The sequence below is a fragment of the Meles meles genome, chromosome 18, assembly GCF_922984935.1.
Source record: "Meles meles chromosome 18, mMelMel3.1 paternal haplotype, whole genome shotgun sequence".
Classification (NCBI taxonomy): Eukaryota; Metazoa; Chordata; class Mammalia; order Carnivora; family Mustelidae; genus Meles; species Meles meles.
The window spans coordinates 4,076,201-4,099,114 of NC_060083.1; the positions used below are offsets into that span (position 1 = coordinate 4,076,201).

The window sequence follows — 22,914 nt, forward strand, 5'->3', positions numbered from 1 at the left end:
TATCCAACCAGTTTTCTGTATTAAAACATTAAATATGTAATAACTCGCACAGGGAGAATTATTTTCAATCTGTTCATCTCTGTTCAGTGTTTTAAAAAGACCTGTAAATATTTATTTACTATCTTTCACTTAGGATACATTGCTTTCCAAAAGGAAAATCGTGGGGCGCCTAGGTGGCTCAGTCATTGGGCATCTGCCTTTAGCTTAAGTCATGATCCCAGGGTCCTGGGATGGAGCCCCGCATCGGGCTCCCTGCTCAGCGGGAGGCCTGCTTCTCCCTCTTCCACTCCCCCTGCTTGTGTTCCCTCTCTCGCTGTCTCTCTCTCTATCAGATAAATAAAATCTTAAACAAAAGGAGAATCGCGGGGTGAAGGGAACACATGGTTTTGGATCTGACACTCAGACATATACACGGGTGTATCACACACACTGTTAAAAGTGTTTTCCATTTAACACGCGTAAACTTCCTGTGTCATGAAATGGTATCTGGAAACGTGATTCTTTTTTTTTTTTTTAAGATTTATTTATTTATTTATTTGACAGACAGAGATCACAAGTAGGCAGAGAGGCAGGCAGAGAGAGAGGGGGAAGCAGGCTCCCTGCGGAGCAGAGAGCCTGATGTGGGGCTCGATCCCAGAACCCTGGGATCATGACCTGAGCCGAAGGCAGAGGCTTTAACCCACGGAGCCACCCCTGGAAATGTGATTCTTAAGACATTGTAGAGCATCCCATTATCTGGAAAAAACACAGTTTCCTTTAACCGAGCCCATTTTTGTATGTCGAAATTCTGTCTAGTATATTTGTAACATAAAGCATTTGCACCCATTTTGATAGCTTATTGAGAAAAACATTCTAGAAATGTCAGTGTTGCGTTGAAGTGAATTTACATTTTAAGCATTTTAAACTATGCCTCCCGAATTTCCCTCCAGAAAGACGGCCCCAGTTTACACTCCGGCTGGCAGTGAGGAGGCCAGCTTTAGAACACCCTTCCAAACTGCAGGTACCACGATTTAAGATAAAAGAACGACCTAAGAACATCTTTACGCAGATAATGGTTCATGCCCTCATGCAGCCTCAGAAAGCCTTCTTACTGATTTTTCTATTTTTAAAGATTTTTTACTTATTTATTTGACAGAGAGAGTGAGAGACACAAGCAGGCAGAGCAGCAGAGGGAGAGGGAGAAGCAGGCTCCCCACTGAGCAGGGTGCCCGATGCGGGGCTCGATCCCAGGACCCTGGGATCATGACCTGAGCCTAAGGCAGTCTCTTAACCAACTGAGCCATCCAGAGGCACCCCAACCTTCTTACTGATTTCAAAACAAAACCTGGCATGTCTGGGTAGCTCAGTCGGTTAAGCATCTGCCTTCAGCTCGGGTCACAAACCCAGGGTCCTGGGATCGAGCCCCGCATCGGGCTCCCTACTCAGCGGGGAGCCTGCTTCTCCCTCTCCCTGCAGCTCCCCCGGTCCTGTTCTCTCTCTCTGACACATAAACAAATAAAATCTTAAAAAAACAAAACAAAACCCCAAAAACCAAAGTTCTCAGGACAACCGAAGTAAATACGAAGTTCGGGTGATTTTAAATGAAAAATATAAAGACACCGATGAAAAGATTTGAACAGAGGATGTATAGTACACCCTACAGCGTCACGTCAAAGACCATCCCGAGGTGGGAAAAATGCTGACTGTTCAGGGGCGGCCGTTCCAGCTCGTGCAGATCTGTAGGAACAGACTGCACCGCTTCCTTTCCCTACATGCTCCCATCCTAACGCTGTCAGTCAAATGGGAGCTCGTGTTCAGCCAACCTCGTAGGATGATTAAGGAAAAAAAAAAAAACTAGCAGGAAAATGTAAGAGATTCACTATAAGCTGTGATGTGTCCATATCAGGAGAACAGGTAAGAACGGCATCTTCTCAACTGTGCTGTATGGCGAGGAATTTCCGAAAACACCAGTAGGGCACAGCCAAGCCGAATGGAGAGGGCTACTCAAACCAGACAGGAATGAAAGCAAATGAAGACTTTTTTTGTTAATAGCAAGAGACAAGTCCAAGACGAGTCTTTATAATTACCTAGCTTTTCCTGAGAAACCCTCCTCTCAAATCCTGTTCTTCCAAAGTCAAGGGAGCAAGTCACACCTCATTTTTCTGCCCTCTCTGGGCAGTAAAATGTCGCATGCAGATGAATTTTCTAGACTCAAGAAGTTATCTTCTGCTTTAATAGCTACATTTGTCAAATTAAAATCAGGTTTTGAGGGAAATGTTTCTAAAACTTCTCCCCGTTCTGAACTTTCAAAAACAATGGACTGAGCATCACTTTGCCTGGTTTCCAGCGACGTGGGACGACCGCCTTTGCGTGACACCGCTCTAACGCCGAAGGTTTTTTAAAAAATAAATCCCCTTAATGTTTTCTTTGTTTTGTCATATGCTACTGTTTCCTTCCTCTCTACCTTCATCTCTAATCCTTACTTCTTGCTTTCAATTAATTCTGTCATTACTTCAAAATAAAATAGGCTTGATGGAAAAAACAAAACAAAACAAAACAAAACCACCCCCTTGCTTGAGTAAATGCAATTCTAGGAGGTGCATTTAGGGTGTCTGTCTCCATCCCTAGTTCCCATCTTTACGGGACAGATACCTTCGCATCCCCCAAGTTCTTGGCCATAGGCTTGAAAAAAGATTTTAGCTGGAGGGCAGAGGTATTACTGAACTGCAACACTGAAATCTACAAAGTCCATTAAATAAGGAGACTATGAAAGACAGTAATTCCATATTTGAACAGAAATCTAGAAAATGAAAATGATGTTCTTTATACACAGGGAAAAACTGAAACATCCTCTTGCCTCTACAGTAGAATGCTAGACTATCTAAGGTGTTTTTCAAAGTGTATTTCATGGGGTCGGCGGGCGAGGGAGGTGATGACCAACAGCAAAACCCTCTGTGGTATTTAATTATAAATGCAAATCCCTAGGCCCCACTTCTAGAAAGCAGAGTGAAGACAGGGAGCCTGCATTTTCAGTAACCCAGGTGATTCTTTCTAGACAGTAAAATCTGAGAATATTCTAATATCTAAAATCAGTGATGTGCTTGCTAAATCAACCCTAACGTATTTTCATTCCTAACAAAAATGGCTGCATTCCTTCCAAAGAAATTTTGTCATTGTGCTATTGGTTAATTACCCAAGATGACTGAGATTTCTACTTAATATAGTCTACAGACGATTCTGATTTTAAAAATCCAAACAAAATCTGTCTACAGACCAATTAATTGAACTGTACAGGAAAGCCAAGAACCATTCCATATAAAATTTCGTTAAGATTTAACTATTCAAAAATGAACAGCTTTACTGTAGGAATCTTTGTGCCCCCGAAGTAATAACAGTAATCCCATTATATATTTGTTAGGTTAACTTTTAAAGATAATTTTTATGTTTATAGTTATGCACTGCTGGCCTTTATTCAGAATAAAGGAAAAGTAATGGTGCTGTGCTTTGGCCATGTGGAGAGAAGTAAAGAGCCTTTTTCACACATGAGGGAGAGTCAGTATCGGGGTCATGTATCGTGCTAGAGTTCCACAGATGTTCCCACAGGGGAAAGTGTGGACACGGTCTCTCTCTTAATTCTTACAACTACATGCCCCTCTATGATGATCTCAAAATAAAAAGTCCAATTCAAGAAACCACCCAAAATGTTTAATTTACTCCTGCCTAGTCCAAGAACAACTACTTTGGAAGGCATACTTTCTGTGGGTTAAACTGAATGGCGCTGCTGCTTTCTTGGCTCGTGAATAGCTAGTTGATTTCAAAATCCTGTCCAAGAGTGTACTACGCCACACATACTCTTTGGGAATGGGTCTGATCTCCTTCTTAGGGGCTTGCTACCCCTTGGCGGAGATGAAAACGTCTGTGTCCCCCATACAGAACAAAATTAGGCATCTTAACAGAGTGATTCCGCACTGAAACACTATCCGACAAAGGCGGGGGCTTTTCATCTTCCAGTTCGAACGACCATTAAGGTAGTTCTAAGACCCGGTTCACTGCTCTCCAGAAAACTAACATCTTCTAACTTAGAAATTATTTACTGAAGCGAATGGAGAAGACAACTTTATTTTTATCTCCTTCGTAGTCTTTAAGAGGACTTTAACAAGCGTGTAAGTATTTCCATCTATAATACTCCTAAAGGTCACCAGTATCAGGGACAACTCAGTGAAACATGAAAAACTGTACTCTTTAAAGATCTGTATGTAAGGAATTTTGGAGAATCACTGCTCTTTCTTTCCAGCACTAACATTTGTTGAACCTGAGGACATTGTGGAGTCTAAAATCATGAAGCCTTTAACTTCAAGTAACTGAAGGATTATTATTAACATTTATGGTGTCAAAGGAATTCTTTAACCCCAAAGCAAAGAAGAACTAAGGTAAGAAACATGGACTCAAAGAAACATTATGGACACCAGAGTTCCTCTCTGTAAAATGCAACTCATTCGGTATCTCGGCAAAATACTGAACGTATTTTACAAAAAGAAAAGATTTCCACCTGATAACAGATAGTCTCGTTTATGGTAACTCAGGCTAACACTTCCTTAATTAAGATTACTTACACATGAACTAATGAAAAATCTGATTTAGAGACTCTTTTTTAAGAGGATGTTTCCTTAATTTCAATTATGATAAAAATTTCATGAATTTAAGCTTTACTAATTAGTCATTTTTTTCATCATCCATATTAAAATCAGGATGAAACTGATTTCCATTTAGGAAACTCTTTCTTTCTTTATAGTATTTTTTCATAGTTTTCACAATATTTCGATGGCAAGTATTTGAAATTCTTGATAATCAAATGTTTAAGTATCTTCAAGTAGATTTTGTCAAGTACTTCATGTCACGTATAATTATAAATCATGTTTGTTAATTCGGTTAGTTAAACTAGTAGCTACAATGGGGCAACAAAAATAGGCACAATACCCACACTCAAAGATTACTCCTAATAGTAAGAAACTCCTCAAGGACTTTATTATTTTAATTTAATCTGAAAAACAACAACATTGGATTTCCTCAGAAACAGTCCACAATTTGAACCTTTCACAGACCCAGTTAGTACAAGCTAACATAACCTACTGTAGCTACACTAATACAGATAAACAGATAACCAGAGGCTCCCTCGAAGCTTCCGTTGGTGTATGAGTCACAAAAGTATTTTATTAACAATTCCCTTGCTTAGATGTAAAATACATTTTAAAATACCTGTAATTATTTTTTAAAAACACATTCAACAGTTATCACATTTTGATTTTTTGTTTTCATACAAAGTACAAAAAGTTATCTGTACAACCTAACTAAATGAATAGAGAGCTTAATTACTATGATACAAAGTTTTAAAACACGTTTCTAATAAAAACATTATTGTCTATGTGGCTTATTTTTAATAAATTTGATGGAAATCCCAGGGAATTTTATAAAGTCTACGTTAACCCAAGCCTTTTCTGGCTCCTTTGTAAAGAACCTGACAAACAACACCATCTCTATAAATGAGCTACCAAAGGTAAATTACAAATTTTTAACTTAAAACTTTCAACAAAACCCTTAAAACTGATTTATATTGGTTCATTTAGGAATTAAATAAACCTAAAATGAACAACACATAAAAATAATGGTTCAAGTTCAATTGTACAGTTCGTTCAATGTGATTAGATTATTAAATTTCTATAATAACAATGCACACTTTTCCTCTAATACTACCTAAAAATCTCTTCTGCAATGATTTAACATCAGCATAAACACAGGAAAAATTCAAAATAACCAGAACGGTTTTTTGATATCGGTGTTTCTTAAGAAACAGATTTCTTTTTCTCCTTCTCAAATAATTTAATGGGTTAGGGGGTTAACCTCCATATTCATCTTACCGCAAATGTAACACTTTATAAACAAATAGTCCACAGCAGGTCTGTATATTTGTCAGACTAAAAGAAAAGACGTAAAATGGCATTTTTTAAGATTAGGGGAAAGCTACGGGCAGCAAATGTTTCAACGCAAACCATCATGCTCATACACTGCAGCTACCATTCACTAAAATGCTTATAAACTCAAAGTGATGGAAAGCAGAGAATCAAAGAAAGGACTATTTAGTAATACAAGGGTCATACCTCCGTGTCGCATAAATTGATCGTCAGTTGTTTTACTTCCGACGAAGTTTTCTTAGGGAATAGATTTGAGCATCAACCCTTACCCTCCTCCAGCATTTGAAATAACAAAATTACAGGACCTGGTTTCATATACGTATCCCGGGCACAAGCGATCGCACAGCTGTGGAGATCTACGGCTCAAATATCAAAAATTCCTGATATAATAAAATGGTGTAAACTTAAACCGCCCATTTCTAATCCAATTACTTTATCTCCTCACCTCATCGGCAATGACTTCATGATGTTTGGGTAAAGAATGATGTCGCATTTTGTTCCTGATTAAATTCTAACGCGCAGAGCGTAGGAATGGCATGGAAAATGAAACCCAAGCAAAAGCAAATTTAAGTACTTTGACACAGATATAAAGAATGGAAATGCACCTCCTGAAAAGGAAAAGTCTAGTTACTAGGAAATCATAAACAACCTACTTATTCATCATTTTATCATGTAACCCCCCAACTTCTTGTAGTCAGAAGACCCTCTGAATGAAAAGGACTGTGTCAAAGAGCCACTGGCTGTGGCTTCCGTCCCCTTCCTGGTGACTTTCCATGCCCCATGAACGTCAGTATGGCAAGATACACACCCGCATTCTTCAGGACGCTGGGCTTGTCCGTTTCGTGATACTCCTGGGCACGTGCTATCTTCCCACGGTCACAACATGGGTATTATCACTGAAGAGGGAAACTCTGCTTTGTAGTAGTTCCTAATAATAATACTGCTTTCTAAAGCACCCACCAGGAGGATATTTCAGATGGGATGTTTTGTGTGTTTTTTTGGCTCCCTCCAGTACGGTTCACGGTATAACCCGATCGCCCGGTCACATCTGCTTATTTAAAAGTTTCACTGCAAAGCCGGGGCCAGAATGAATCCCCTCACAGGGGACGCCCCTTCCTCACTGAAAGTAAGTTGCGAATTGTAACCGTCCCCTTCCTACTCCCTTGGCTTTTGCTACGGGGTTCTGCTGACACAGAAGGTAGTTTTAACATCTCCCTGGTGTCCCAGGAAAGTAGAAAAGTCAAAGAGGCAGAAGCTCCCTGCTGTGTGCGACTCAAGCCAGGGAACACAGGGGAAACAAGCCCACAGAGGGGCATTTTGTGTTTCTGCTGTTTCATCGGCTGTAGAACAGGACGATCATACCCGCCTCTCAGAGTTGTTGTGGGAACTGTGCGGGTAAGGCATCAGTGTCCGGCAGATACTAAGTGCTCAGCAAAGGCCTGCTGATCACCAGCCTGCATTTCCTTCAACAGCGTTTTAGCGGCGACTCACCTAGTCTCATGGAACATTTTAAATCTTTCAGCCTCGCGGGCTTACGAATTAATTACCTTAAATAGTATTTCACAGCTTACATAATGTTTCCATGTATGTTATTTACTCAAAAGTGCTTTTTCAGAGACATATTTTTTTTAAATTTTTTTAAAGATTTTATTTATTTGATATATAGAGATAGATCACAAGTAGATAGAGAGGCAAGTAGAGAGAGAGGGGGAAGCAGGCTCCCTGCTGAGCAGAGAGCTCGATGCGGGGCTCGATCCCAGGACCCTGAGATCATGACCTGAACTGAAGGCAGAGGTTTAACCCACTGAGCCACCCAGGCGCCCCTTCAGAGACATATTTTTATACAGCCTTAGGTAAAATGAGATGGATAGATTTGTGGCACTTTCTGTTTCTCTGTATCGTATCCTGTTTGGTTGCTTCTAGGTTTTCCCTTGGGCTGAGATTTAACTGCATAAAACTGAGGTTGCGCTAAGAAGACTGTTGGCACAATCTTTTTCACCACAACATATAAGTGATCCAGAGCAGGGGCAATTCAAAATATTTAGCAACCAGGATAGCACGGGCATGGGGCCAATCCAAAGGGACAGTGACCCCTTTACTATCACTACTCCTCTGGAGTCCGGAAGTCCCAGGAAGGGGCAAAGGGAGGCAGCTGAGGGGCACGAGCTATTTATCAACCCTCTTTGAACAACGAGTAACGGCTGAGTATCAGCCTTGCACATCGGTTTTTGTCCCTGTGTTTAATTAAACAGGGCTATTTCACAGTATCAGAGGGATGTTAGAACTTATTCTCCTCATCTCCCATTCAGTCTTCAATGTCTGCATGTTCCTCCTTGGACATTATGTTTTTTAGATACACCTAAAATGGTCTTCTGGGATACGAGTTCTAACTTTGGTACATCGGCTGACAGATAATAGAGGTGGGTTATTGCAGACCTTGTCACATCTGCGTTTGGTAGCATTGCTTCTTTGGTCTCCACGACTAGTGAAATGACTTAAATATTTTATTGAGTCTTCTCTTGTATCTGCAAAATGAGCAGAAGATGAAAAACTGAAAGCACTGGTCCCAGTGACCGAGAAACCGCAAAGGAAAACCTGGGCCTAGAGCTTGCATTCTTCAGTTTTTAGTAATTGGATGAAACTGGGGCATGGTGTATTTGATTGAGAAGGAAACATCCAAAACTGTGAAGCGCTGGGAAAAGCCCAGCAAGAGAGCACTGACTACTGTGTTTAATTATGGAACTGGAATTAAGACTAATGATAACCTTAAGTTTGATGGCAGTTTTCGGAACCCCATCGCACAACAGGCAAGGCAGTCTGTTTCTTCGTCATTTGATATGTAAAACAGTTTTCCTGGGCTTTAAACAGGTTCCATGCTTTGTTTTCTAATTACTAAATCGGAGAGAATGGAAAAATAGAGAAAAAAATATAAGAAAAACCAAAGTACTCCTACTCATATATAAAGAGTGAATACAGTTTATATCTTTATAAACATACATATGTAATATGTGTTGATAAATAATATATATAATATGATTATATACAGATATAATATAGTTTATATCTTTATAATGAGCTCATATAGTTTTATCTCCGCCTCCACACGGGCTGTTCTGTAATGTGCTTTCACTTCACTTAGCAATATACAGTGAACGGCACTGCTTTAAAATACATATACACAGACAGACCTGCGTCGTCATCGGTAATGGCTACAGAGTCATTCTGTGGACACGTCTTAGTTTTCTAAGCTAAGTAAGCTGCTTTGTGATTATTCTTCTAAATTATAGCAACTACCAGACTTCCTCTTCAATAAACTGCCATTTTTAAGGTGCTTACAAATAATGACCACTTGGCCATTCATTTCAATGACTTGACTCCATCGGAACACGTCACAAGGGAAATCCCAATCGTTCATTTATTTCAGAAGAAGATGATTAAGTGTGCCGCTGGGGACATGGTGCGGAGCTAAGTTCCTGATCTTAGGGAGAAGCTACCACAGACCAGCCACTCTGTCAGGGCTTTTCGAACACGGCCCTGAGAACTCGGGTTTTCAGTGCTGAGAGAGTCCCCATGGCTCTGGGAAGGTTCCTGGAAGGTCTGATGTTCTAGGAGATGATGGGGGAGAAGAGGAGCAAAGGAGGAGGGAGAGATGGGGGGCCGGACGATGAGGAGGGAAAAAGCAGCAAAGAAGGGAGGGATAACAACAAAGATGAAGACCACAAGGACGAGGGCCACAAAGAGGGGACGTGGCAAAGGCAGGGGTGACCACAGAGACGATGGCCAAGAAGACAAAGACAGTGACCAAGAAGATGGCAAGACGGAAGTTTTAAAAAAATCACAGGCCTAACTTAAATTCTCAGAAACAAATCCTTTAGGGCAGATGTTAGAGGCCTCAGTTTCTGTATGAAAAAGCTGAGGGAGGGCGCCTGGGTGGCTCAGTGGGTTAAGCCGCTGCCTTCGGCTCAGGTCATGATCTCAGAGTCCTGGGATCGAGTCCTGCATCGGGCTCTCTGCTCAGCAGGGAGCCTGCTTCCCTCTCTCTCTCTCTGCCTGCCTCTCTGTCTACTTGTGATCTCTCTGTCGAATACATAAATAAAATCTTAAAAAAAAAAAAAAAAGAAAAAGAAAAAGCTGAGGGTCGACCAGATTAAGTAGTTATTTGAACCAGGCACCTAGTAAGCAAGCAGGGCTAGAATTTGAATCCGGGCCTGCTCCACTCCCAAATGTGTGATCGGAACTGGTAAATCATCATATAGTTTCCCATCTACCACAAATAATTAAGTTAGAAGTTTCTGAGAATGTTTAATTGCCTACAAAGCTCCATTACAGAGGCAATGACTGGGCTTCAAATCCCCCAATCACTGACAGTCAGGACTCAGATTTTTATCTTAAAGAGGTAAAAATCACACAATAACAATAACATATCTAGCACCCTGACTTGTGAAAATATTTTACAAATGTGGGAGCAGTGTTTTCCTAGCAAGAGTGGAATTATTCTGAAGGAAGCGGAATACATTTACCCCTCGGATACTTATTTTTCCAGCATAATTTAATTGGGGAACAAAAACCTCCCACTTACATCATCCAAAGGCTTTTCCTTCCTTGACTTGTGTTGAAATGCCAGGCGAGCACTGGCTTACTTCAGCATATCCCCCGTATTCTCCTGGGAGGCAGGAGCCGGGAGAAGACGCTAGGGCCCACGGGTATACACATCTGGGATTAAGGAGTATCACCAGCTAATTTATCTGGGTTTCTTATAGGCGACTTTAGAACTTCCTAGACAAAGCTGACACGCAGGCTGAAAAAGGAGAAGTAGCCTTGCAATCTTGATTTTTCAGTGAACAGAAACACAACCATATTTGGCCGGATTTCATCTGGACTTTCCTGTCCTCTAGCTATTAGAGTTCCGCGAAAGGTGACTTTTCTATAGGGATGCTTTTCAAGGTAGAGGTCTGTCTTCCTGGAGTACAACCGTCTGTGCATGTTTTGCTAAAGGGACATGTGGCCAGCAGTACGTAATTACCGTACAGTGAAAAAAATCATTGCGCGGTGATTATGAGTTTTCTCAAGAGGCCTTAAAGAAATAGAGGAAAAGCAAACAAAAATACAGAAGGTTGAACGAGCTCGTTTACCCACATAAGACAAAGTAAAAATGGCGCTACTCACATCAGCACTAAGAAGAAGATCCCAGTAAAGATTACAAAGAGGTAAATGCAACAGGAAGTTTTAAGTTGATTCAGACAGTATGTGCAGGACCAGAAATCAAACAATGGAATTCAGGTAGGAGACAATGAGAGCCTGAGTAAACAGTTCTTCATGGTAAGGGGTTCATCAGCTGAGGAAAGGTTCCATTATTTACACACAGCCTTAACAATACAGAAGTACTGCTTCATCAAAGGGAAGAAATTTCATTTCTGCAAACTAAAATTTAAGCCTAATGTCCCTAGCAATATCTTACATCTAAAGCAAAAGATTTATTTTTACTAATGCAGAACAGGTGTTTAAAAAAAAAAACAGAGGTAGAAATACAGATTTTAGAAACGTACATTGAGATAGGCTCTTCTTAAAGTGAAATGCTTTTGTTTAGATTCTGTGCCTGCCGTAACTCGGTCCAGCTGTACAATCATAAATCCTCCCATAATGTACTTAACTTCCCTCTCAAAGCACCCTGTCCCCCTCCGCCAGTACCCTTTTATTTAATTATCTAAATATTTGAGCTGAAAGCATTTTTACAAGAATCCATGCATGCAAAACAATTAGGGAATCCCTAGAATATGTACATTCTGTTAGGAGGATTCTGGATAATGTGGGTCCTAAGTCACCCAATTTTGATGGTTTATTGAGACCAAAGAATATTTGAGAGGGTCTATTTTCTGAAATATAAACTAGAAGGACAGGAAACAGGTATTATAAACAAGTCGTAACTGAAAACAAAAATACGTATCTGACGTTTAGCATTTTTTATTAATGGCTACAGGGATAGCTTTTTGTCAAGTAAGCACTGTTTCCTTCCAATGTTCGAAGCTAACATTATTTATCTCATAAGCATATAACTGAAAACATAAATAACAGCTAGAAATGCAAATGCTCAAAACTGCGGAGTTAAAATAGATAAAATGACATAATTTCATAATCCTTCTGAGTTTTAAATTCTACATAGGAGCGTCAGCTTGTTTTCCTATCTTTGTTTTTTACTAAGCACCCATTGAGTGAAATTTGCTTATTAAGCTATTAGAGGTACCAAAGAGAGTAAAATTAAACATAAAATGTCTATATTGTAAAAAAAAAAAAAAGACAAATCAGATTTATATACAGCATCTGCAACAAATTTGAGGTACAGGCTAGGCCTTCAAGGTTCCATGCTGTAATTTAAAAACCACACACGCACACACACACATATACAGACAGAGTTAAAGATCCAAATTACTATTAAAAATGCAACTTTTGAAAAAATTAAAAACACTTCTGAAGGTGGCATGAACTTTGATGTGGCCATGTTCCCAGAATGTTTTGGTACTTGAGGGCAAAATAATAGCTTCTTAGTAGCATGTAATTAGTAGAAGAACATCTAAGTGTGTAAAAAAAAAAATACTTTAAAATACAGAACAACAGAGTAACAGTATTAACATTTTAATTTAAGCATAGGGCAAAATGCACAAGTTCTCCGAGCAGCACATTCACACATGTACATAAAATTTTTATTTACTGGAACTCGCTAGCTTAGTATTTTTTCTTAGTTTTTGACCTACATGAATCGAACGAGTAGAATACGGCATTTCAAGTTTTGTAAGTGATCTTAAAAGTTCCTATAGGTAGGGACAATTTAAACTGACTCCGTCTTACTTTCACTTACAAACTTCAAGACTTTCCATCAGAGTATATCTCCCCTGTTCGTCTTTGCCAGCACTATGTAAATATTTGAGAAAACCGAGGCATGAATAATAAATTCGTACTGAGATACGCCTATTATGGCCGAGCTGTCGCCAACCCCATCAGAATGTCTCAATGCCCTGACTTGACTTAGTGGGAGCACCAGGAAAGTGATTACAGGAAAAATACTCTTCAAAAAATAATCTATTCAAAACATCAATTTTTTTTAAAAAACACGTCTACAGTAGAGAAGCTGGTTTAGTGAAGAAAGCAAATAGCTTAAATTTACACATTGCTCCATAATCTGTGTTAAAACTAACTCTCTTAAAAAGAGCCAAAGCTAATTCCAAAGTTTTACCACAGTCTTGGTCAAATTAAGCTATTTTCTTTCAAGATTATATTTCAAAGATTTAAATACGAAGCCTGGGACTTTTGGTCCTTTGCACCAAATCTATGATTCTATTACTTAAGGAAACATGAATCATGGTTACTAACAACTTATTTTTCTCGAGAGTTAAAAACAGATCAGAGACCAAGTCAATATGATTTAGTATATTTGAATAATGCTCACAATGATTAATACTTAAATATTTCCTTGTAATTTTTAAACACTAATAAAATATTACACAGCAATATATATATATATATATACACACATCCATATATAATATATGTATATATATACGGTTTTATTACTGCAGAAGTGTGAGAGAATTAAATAAAACACCAATTTACCAAAGGCATAAGACCAAGTTCTCCCCCATCACATGTCCCCACCTGGCTGACCCCCCCCCCCCCCCCCCCCCCGCGAACACGCTCCTACCAATGAGCTTAACAAAAATGGTTTTCACCAAAACAGTAAGAAAAACAGAATCGTGACCACTGTTGCCATTAAACAGTTCAACCAGATGGCTTAAAAACTGGAAATATGGGAAAGTAAGAATCCCATTATTAAAATTTCAACATATCTGTATAAAATCTGAAAGTGGCGGAGAAAAGTTAGTTTTCGGCTGTTAATTAGTGGTGGCAAGGGGAGGTTTCTTAAAGCTGAATTACTTTTTAAAGTGTGCATTCTACATCTTTAAAACCGAGAAGAGGATTATAGAAATCAGAAACTTTTGAAAGTGTGTTTGAATGCACTAATTCAGGAGTTTATACCGAACCTTTTATTCAATGGCTTGACTAAAGGAATTTAAATTAGTGAGACCCAAACGGCTTCAGTTTAAATGGATATTGATGGAGAAGTAAACATTTGGGTACATTTTAAAATAAAGATGAAATGGTAAAGTGCCTTCAAGCTAAACATATTTAAAATAATAAATAGCAGGTAATGAAAGACGGATCCTTATACGGAATGGGGGGAAGAAAATCCCAGCAATGAATCAACACAAGGACCCTTATTAATCGCGGTGTTTTGTTGGAAGCATTTTTCTAATTGACACTGAATTAGCATTTACTATCCCAGAGAGAGTTCTCTGTGGCAAACACTTTAATGGGGGTTGTCTGATGGCTTCGGTGTGTATCAGAGGTGTAACAAAACAGATTTAGTGAGCACGGTTGGCCGCGGCCGTGCAAAGCAGCACCACCAGAGAGCCCTCCTCCTTGCCCACAGAACGGGCTCTGAGGCTCAGCGTGAAGCTCTTGCCCTTGACTAATATATTAGGTCCTCTAAAACAATGCATTAATTATGCATTCACCGTGAGTTCAGACACTGTGCTTAATATGATTAGTGCTGCCGTCTACCCTACTTAAGTTCTGACATGTATTTTAAAGACTGAAAGTGAACTGGATGCCTTCTACTACCCAGCACACTAGCTGGGAAGTCTTCTCAGGGAACATACAATAAAGATGAATGGCCACAGGCCTCCGCCACTCATACTTGTAGGAGTCCTGGTTCAGTCCTTTAAACCCACGGGCATCTCCCTTTGTAATCCGTTCTCAAGTTTATTTGCCTCTCAAAAGAGCTGCATTTCATCTGCTGGCTCGGAATACTGGTCTCTGAGAGTGTTTTAAATTTTACAATGTGGTTTTCGGGATTCGAGGAAAAATGTATTTTTCAACAGCCCCAGTGTTTTTTCCTCCCAGAGGCAGGGAAGCCCCTGGATCCTGCACAGGGCTAACTCAGCGAAGGGCAAATTTCACACTGCAAACGTGACAAATGGCACCTCAACTTCCTTTCTGGGCGCTTGCAGGACTCGGTAACATTTTTATTAATAAGATGACAAAGGTGGGCAAGAAGGCCATGCTGTCCTTTCCTATCAGCTGTGGGACTGGAACCTTCTAATTTTTCAGCGCCTCCATGAAATGTTCCAACTGGAGGGGACAGGGTAGAAACGTTCCTGTAGTTATTTTACCAACGCGCGTTCACTGGTGACAACCTGTGTAAACACATTTGAAGACGAGGTTCACATTTCGGGGCAGGGGGGGGAAGAAAAAAAAAAACCAACCAACCGGCATCTCATAAATCAATTTGTCACCTCTCTTATGGGCCATTCTCTATCTCAAACCGAAGTGACAACAGATAATGCAAGAGGAAAAAGAAGGAGGTTTAAATAATTTTACACAAACAGGAACATTTCTAAAATTGCAGGGTATTTGTTTCAAGCTTAACTTATAAAAGGATGGTGACCTGACATGGAACAAATGATACCCAGCACTTGCCAAGGATTGGCACAGCATGGAAACACCTAACCCTCCCATCCCTTCTTAGGGTAGGAACCAAGACTTCACTTTCGACAGATCGGGAAACCAAAGCACAAGGGGGTAAGCCGAGGAAGCTGAGAAGGGCCCCCCCCTCCCCCGCCACTGGACCACCGAGTGCAAGAACATGACAGGTCATTTTTTTCCTCTTTATGTAATTCCCACAAGCAATCACCTAACAACCGGGTGTTATGAAATGAATACACCATCTTAATTATCAAGAGGCCCATTAACAAATGACATGTGCATACGAACTCTGAGAACAAATCCACGCCAACCAAGAACAGCAGGGCCAGCGACGGCACACCCAAGCTCTAATACTCTGAGCAGAGGAAGAAACACAACCAACTCTGAAGTGTCCTGTGGAAATTTTACTTTAACCTCTTAATTCCGCACTAGCAGAATTAAGTCAGGAAAAATCCCGAATGCAGCTTCTTGGGGACTATTCTTGGGTCAGGGCTCTACGTCGCCGCAAGTCTCCCCCACTGCTCTATCCTGGGAGAGAGGGCAACGAAGGGTAATGAACTGTAAGCACAAATCTCTCTAAAGCGCGTGCTCACGGTTCACCAGGTTTAGATGAGCCGGTTCCTGCCAGTCCCAGAGAAGAGCGGCGTGCGTCTAACAGACTGGTCATCTTGCGATATTTGATGCAACAGCTAATCTATTCATAGCTGGACCAGGCAGAAAGCAAGAGGCAGGTACCTGATGAATTCCTTAGAGACCCACTGTCACACCGCGGGAGTGAGGAATGTGAAACTAACCACCATGCAATCAACTGTAACTGTTGTAAACATTTTATCTGCTTTTAAGTAACAAAAGGCAAGCTTAGTTTCACAGCTGGGGACGACTAATACGGAGCTGGGAGGAAAGGGAAAAGTACTTGATACAGAAGGCAAACATGTCTCTGTCTGAACATCATATGGTTTGACTTAAAACGGACTGATTAAAGATACTTAAACTACTCTTGAACATAAATTGCGCGCACCTGTTGTTCTCATATTGGCAGCCCTTCCACACCCCTGTGAGCCTGAGAACCCTTCTCGGGGAACAGAGCGCCCCGGCTTTCGGCTGCCTCACAGGGGAGGAGAGGGGATTTATTAATCAATTTCACAGTTTCTTCGGGAAACATTATTTACATTAAAATGTAATACCAAATAGACCACAGAAATAACATTTACGTTCTCTATTTAATGCCTTCCATTATAAACTGCCTTCCTAATTTTATGATTTGTGTAATTTTTTTTCTTTTTAATCAGACAAATTAGTTTCATGTGTTTCCATCCTGCTCCAGGCTACTTTATCCACAACGGCGGGGAAATCTGGAATTCTTAAAGAAAGTTTTAATTTTCACAGCTCACGCATCAACAATATTGCCTACGTGAGTCCGTTCTAGTCCTATAATCTCAAAAATATTATTGAGTTAATGCTTCTGAGAAGAGATTTATGACCTGGAGATCCAGATTCCTTATGGCAGACTATGAATCTGCAGCTTCAAGAGAAACTCTGGGAATCGCTTCCCCAGATCATGTCTGCTGCGAGAGCAGAGAGAAGAAGGTTTAGTGACAGAAGAAGTGGACCCTGGCTTTGAGTTTTGGTACAAGACAAGGCATTTGAACCCTGAGCTTCGGTTTCCTGCTGTGCTCACGGGGCGACCCCCCCCCCCCCAAAGACCTGCCGCATGAACTAGGTGTGTAAACTGTAGAGTGCTCTAGAAATGTAAGGCATTATAGCACCAGTCTCACTCCTTGGCTTCTCTGCACATCCCCTAAGGTGGATGTCCTTTGGTTCTACAGCTGAATGGGTGTGCCTTCAGCTCTCAAGCCTTTTTTTTCGTTTTTCAAGATTTTTTTTTTTTAATTTTATTTATTTATTTGACAGATAGAGATCACAAGCAGGGAGAGAGGCAGGCGTAGAGAGAGAGAGAGAGAGAGAGGAGGAGGAAGCAGGCCCCCTGCCAAGCAGAGAGCCCGATGCGGGGCTCGATCCCAGGACCCTGGGATCATGACCTGAGCGAAAGGCAGAGGCTTTAGCCCACTGAGCCACCCAGGCGCCCCAAGATTTTATTTTTTTTATGTGAGAGTGGGAGAGGGAGAGACAGAGGGAGAGACGGAGCACGAGCCCAGAAGGAGAGGCAGAGGGAGAGAGAGAAGCAGACTCCCAGCTGAGTGGGAATCCCCGCGCGGGGCTCGATCTGAGGACCCCGAGATCATGACCTGAGACAAAAGGCAGACGCTTAACCCACTGAGCCACCCAGGCGCCCCTCTCAAGCCCTTTTTCAAGGCTTCTACATGCACTCGATGTAGAGGCAACTCCCCCAGAGGCAAGCACGGAAACAATGCCTTGGATTCCCCGGGCACAGGCAAACTTTAACTGGTTTCTGATAGATGCGTAATCGTGAGACACATTAATTTAACATGGTTTACTGAAGCAACAGCATTTTGGCCAATAGATCAGTCCAGTACCAATGTCCAGTACTTTGGCTTTTCGGGTGCTAAAGACTGCGGTGTATCTTGCAGCAATGACCAGGCCAGCTCTCCAAGATCACAGCACCATTTGCCACCCGGCAGCACCTCTTTCGCTTGGTCAAGGGCGTTTTTCTTCCTCGATCTCAACACAGTCACTGCCACCCACCAAGACTTCAGTCCGCCCTGCACCTAGAAAAATCTTGGACAGGAAGGTGGGCATTCCAACAGGTGCAGTGAGAGCAGGAAGGTGGGCATTCCAACAGGTGCAGTGAGAGCGAAGGTTCGGTTGAACGAGGTTGGGCGTCCGCGGGGTGAGTCTGAGTCGAGCCGCGAAGAGCTCGAGAGTCAGACAAAACCGGAAAGACCGCCAGCTCTGCCATTTGGCCGAACGACCTCGGGCGAAGCGTTAGCTGCTCTGGGCACCCGCCCGCTCTGCTGTCAGATGGCGAAAACAACGCCGATGAAGATAAAATCAGACGATGTACGTAAAAATGCCCCGTGACCTTATGTGATGCCCTCTGTTATCATCATCATAGGATTGGGGTTGTTTCCAGAGTGGTCAAGCCAGAGGCGGGGGGGCAGTGAGGCACCTACGGCACAAACCTGGAGGGCTTACCTGCTGCAAGCAGAGCCAAAGGGGGACGCTCAAAGCATAACCCACCTGAATAGGAACCAGAAGATACAAGAGACGGGGGGACAGGGGACCACTGGGCCAGCGTGTAGGCGTGGAGCTGCAGAGGCTCCTTGCTGAAGGCAGATATTAATGCTGTTCCAGCAGAGGCAGGAACTGACCCAACAGAACCAATCTAGCAGCCCATCAGAGAGAAGATGGAGGCAGATTACTGGGCACGCACCTGGCAGAAGAGGGTCACGTGTGGACTGGAAAAGGGAGCAGCTCCCTACTTACAACTCTGATACTGGTGAGATTTCGACGCAGCTGAGATCAGGTCTCACAGGGTGTCCACAAAGACACAAATGAGTTTCCTCTTCCAAGAGCCAGACCGCTGACCATCTCACCCCAACCTTCCTTCAGCAAACTGGACAAGCATCAATTAAAAACGTCTACAGAGGGGCGCCTGGGTGGCTCAGTGGGTTAAGGCCTCTGCCTTCAGCTCGGGTCATGATCCCAGGGTCCTGGGATCGAGTTCCGCATCGGGCTCTCTGCTCGGCGGGGAGCCTGCTTCCTCCTCTCTCTCTTTGACTGCCTCTCTGCCTACTTGTGATCTCCGTCTGTGAAATAAATAAATAATCTTAAAAAAAAAAAGTGTACAGAAAGAAAAAAACACCCCAAAAGAAGAAAAACCATCAAATAAATCAGGTTGGGTTTATTCTCCACTGATACAGTGGCCACTGTCGTCTGACCAGCAACTAAAAAACGTTCCTGGTCCAAAGGTTCCAGAGCCTCAAGTAAGAGTAAGACTTTCTAAGAAATGATCATTAGCCAAGTTTGTTTCACTTGTAATACACCCCAATTTTAACATTTTTGGTGAAATTTCTAGGTAGCAAAAGTGAAGAGAATTCATTAATGGAATAAGCGAGAAGTAAAAAAATTAAACAGAAAGTTTCACATTTCTAAAAAAAAATTTTTTTGTTTTCTCAGTTTCGTGAAAAAGCACTGCTAATCCCTCATCACAAAGTACAGGAGAAATGCTTTCTCTCAGCAGTCTTATTTATAATTGTATCAAATTTTTCTTGATTTTTCACTCCTTAAAAAAAAACTTTTAACTGAAGAAAGTATGATGAACTACAAAACGTAGGCTAGCGTAGATCTGGGAAGACCACGGATGGCAAAGCTGCATTTTGGCTTCACTGGGTGACAGGGACTTCCCTTGCCTGGGTGATCATTTCTGAGTTCCCACTGCCTGCACTTGCTGGAGCTGAGGGCGTCAGACCCTCACTGCTCAACGCGCCTCCAGGCTTCCCCTGTGTCAATGGCTCTTTATTTCCTCCTGAATTAAATGTGAACGCCTACCAGGCAACTCTGACAGTCAACAATATGGCTCCAGTCTTACCGCCAATTACTTCTTCCTGCAACCTGACAGTCTAGGTCCTTCCGTATCACACGCGCGCATCTGCCTATGTGCTTTCCAGAGCCCCCGTCTGGCTCAGGCTCCTTCCTCCGACTGAAGCCATTCCATCATCTTCAGAATCAGTGCCCCCTCTCCTCTGCCCTAACTCTGTCCACCATCCACGCCACAGAGAACCTTCCTTCTATGACAGCGTAGATCGCCTCATTTCCTTTATTTCCTTTCTATGCTCAATGGCACAGCCTGCTGTTTGTTTGTTTGTTTTAAGATTTTATTTATTTATCTGACAGACAGAGATCACAAGTAGGCAGAGAGGCAGGCAGAGAGAGAGAGGAGGAAGCAGGCTCCCCGCCGAGCAGAGAGCCGGATGCTGGACTCGATCCCAGGACCCTGAGGCCACGACAGGAGCAGAAGGCAGAGGCTCAACCCACTGAGCCACCCAGGCGCCCACCGCTGGGTTTTAAGAGTAGAAATAATGTTCTATTTACTTGTCTCCAATGACACCACATGCTACAGGCGGATACTACTCTGTCTCCATTTTCCAGGTGAAGAAACCGAAACGCAGAAAGGTTAACGAATTTGCCCCATCACACAGCTCGATGCACACCTGTGTCCTTAACTACGCTGCTATACAGACTTTCTATCAGGACACTGCAGCTGCTGGAACTCACGATTATTTTCACTTTCATGTTGATTACTGGGCTGCTTAAAGCGGAAGTGGCTGAGCTGGGGCCACCGTAGCAACGGGACAGAGACTTAAAATATGAATCCCTAACCGTTACCCTTGCTTCTGGCTTAAGTTTTGCAACTTATTATTTTTACCCCATCATCATTCTTAGAAATATCTGGGAATAAATATATAATTTTTTTAATGGGTGTTTACTTCCTATTCATAACAGAATCCAGACCATAAAGCACAAAATCCAAGGGGAGATGAAGTCGGCTGGCTAAGGCAGGCACAATATGAAAAGAGAGCTGAAAGATACCGACAAGTAATTTTAAAACTATCATTACAGAATTAAAAGCGGCACTAGAAATATTAAAGAACAAAATCCACCAGGAGGAAAATTAGTTACGGACAGAGTGAGTGTGACACCACGCACAGATTCCAGAAAGACAGACAGAAAGACAAACCTGTCAAGAAAGGAAATTAATGGGACAGAAGACAGACAGTGGAAAAGGAAACACAACCAACACCCGAAGGGAAGATGGGGTGTTGCAGAGATCTTGACTCTCCATATCCTAACTTCTGTACCTCGGACAATCTAAGCTTTGAAGACATGAAGCCGTCAGCTGGAGGGACCCAGCCGGGCCACACCTGGGGACGTGACTCCAGAGCACGTGGCTCTCGCGCATCACTTCCCTGTGAAGCATCCCACACTCACTGCTTCTGCGCCACCTTTTTTAATTTTTTCTGACGCTCACACATCTGCCTGTACCGTGAGCAGCAGGTAGGACACTTCCAGCAGTAGTCAAATTAATTTACAGAAGCAGGGATTCGGGGAAGCCGCCTGGTTGGAGCCCTCGGGAGCTCACACGCGGATGCCAACACAAAGCAGCTGGAAGAGGACACTAGAGGACACAAAGAGTGAGGCCACCAACGGGCTCGCTGTGTGGCACGTCCCGAGGGTACCGGCGGCGGCCACCTCATACACGCAGAACCAGGGGGCGAAGAACATGTCAGTGGCCCACAGCACCACGGTCAATGGGGAAGACAGCTGGGTTTACTGGGCTGGTGTACCTGCTCGTGACCTCGAGCTCCATTTGGCAGAGGACAGGGTCAGCTACTGCTCGTCCATGGGGGTAACAGACCAGCCCCTTCTTCATCCGCTCTTCTCTTTCCAACCAGGCTTTCTGTGGTCACTATCCTACACCACTCCTTAAAGTACCATTCACTTTGATCCACGTGAATGACATCTTCTGGAATTCTGCCCCACGGGGGGACCGTGGCCTCCGCATCCAACGAACCACCAGAACAGCTCTTCCTCGGGGTCGCCAATGATCTCCTCATCACCATCTCCAAGAGACTGTCTTAGTCTCCAGCCTTTTACACCACTGGCCACTCCCCCTTCTTCCCTACGCCCTTCTGCTTCTGTGGTACCTGGGTTTTCTTCCTGGCTTTCTTCTTGGTGTCCTCTGCGAGGTCACCCTCTTCCACGTGCCATTAAAGAGTGTGGCTCCTGAGGGCCAGTATGGGGCCAATTAACTGCATTCGTGCCCACAGCCGCGATTACTATCTCTACGCAGATGACTCTCAAATTTCTGTCTGCAACACATCTTCCTGTTCTGACTTCCAGACCCCATGCATCTGTCTACTTGACATCTTCTTGGCTACACTGAAGGCACCTCAAACTCAACATTTCCGGTCCTTCCAGCAAACCCAGGTCCTTTTTCAGTAGTGAATGGTGGTATCACCATCCGCTTGATTTTCCAAGCTACCCCCAGCAGTCATCCTCAACAACGTTTCTCCCCTTTTTCCTCCACTGCTGATCTGTTACTAGCACGGTTCGTTTCCTCTTAAACAGCTCTCAAATTTGCCCCCTCCGATGTCACCGGGTGTCAGCCATCACCATCTCTTGCCTAGAGTGTGGCAAAGCCTCCTGGCTGTTCCCTCTGTGTCCATTCCGGTTCAACGAACAAATCAGATCGTGTTACCTCTCTCTGCTAATGCAAGACAATGGCTTCCAAATGCTCTTCCAAAAAAATAAAAATAAAAATCTTAACACAGCCCCTCAGACCACACACGACACGGTCTGATCTGTGTCCTCTTACGCAGCCTCATCGCCCTCCATGGCCCCAACCCTGTTTCTGTGCACTCACTGTTTCTGTGCGCTCCCTTCTGCCATGGGCCTGCGCACGTTATCACTCTCCCTAGAACCTTCTTCCTCCCTATTTGCCTGGTAA

At 42.7% G+C, this 22,914-nt stretch overlaps 1 protein-coding gene and 1 pseudogene across 3 annotated transcripts in view; both read right to left on the reverse strand.

Annotated features, from left to right (window-relative positions):
• Positions 1 to 22,914, reverse strand: part of LOC123928975 (protoheme IX farnesyltransferase, mitochondrial) — a 130,688-nt gene that overhangs the window by 56,051 nt on the left and 51,723 nt on the right. The window lies entirely within an intron of this gene.
• Positions 21,543 to 21,814, reverse strand: LOC123928976 (annotated as a pseudogene).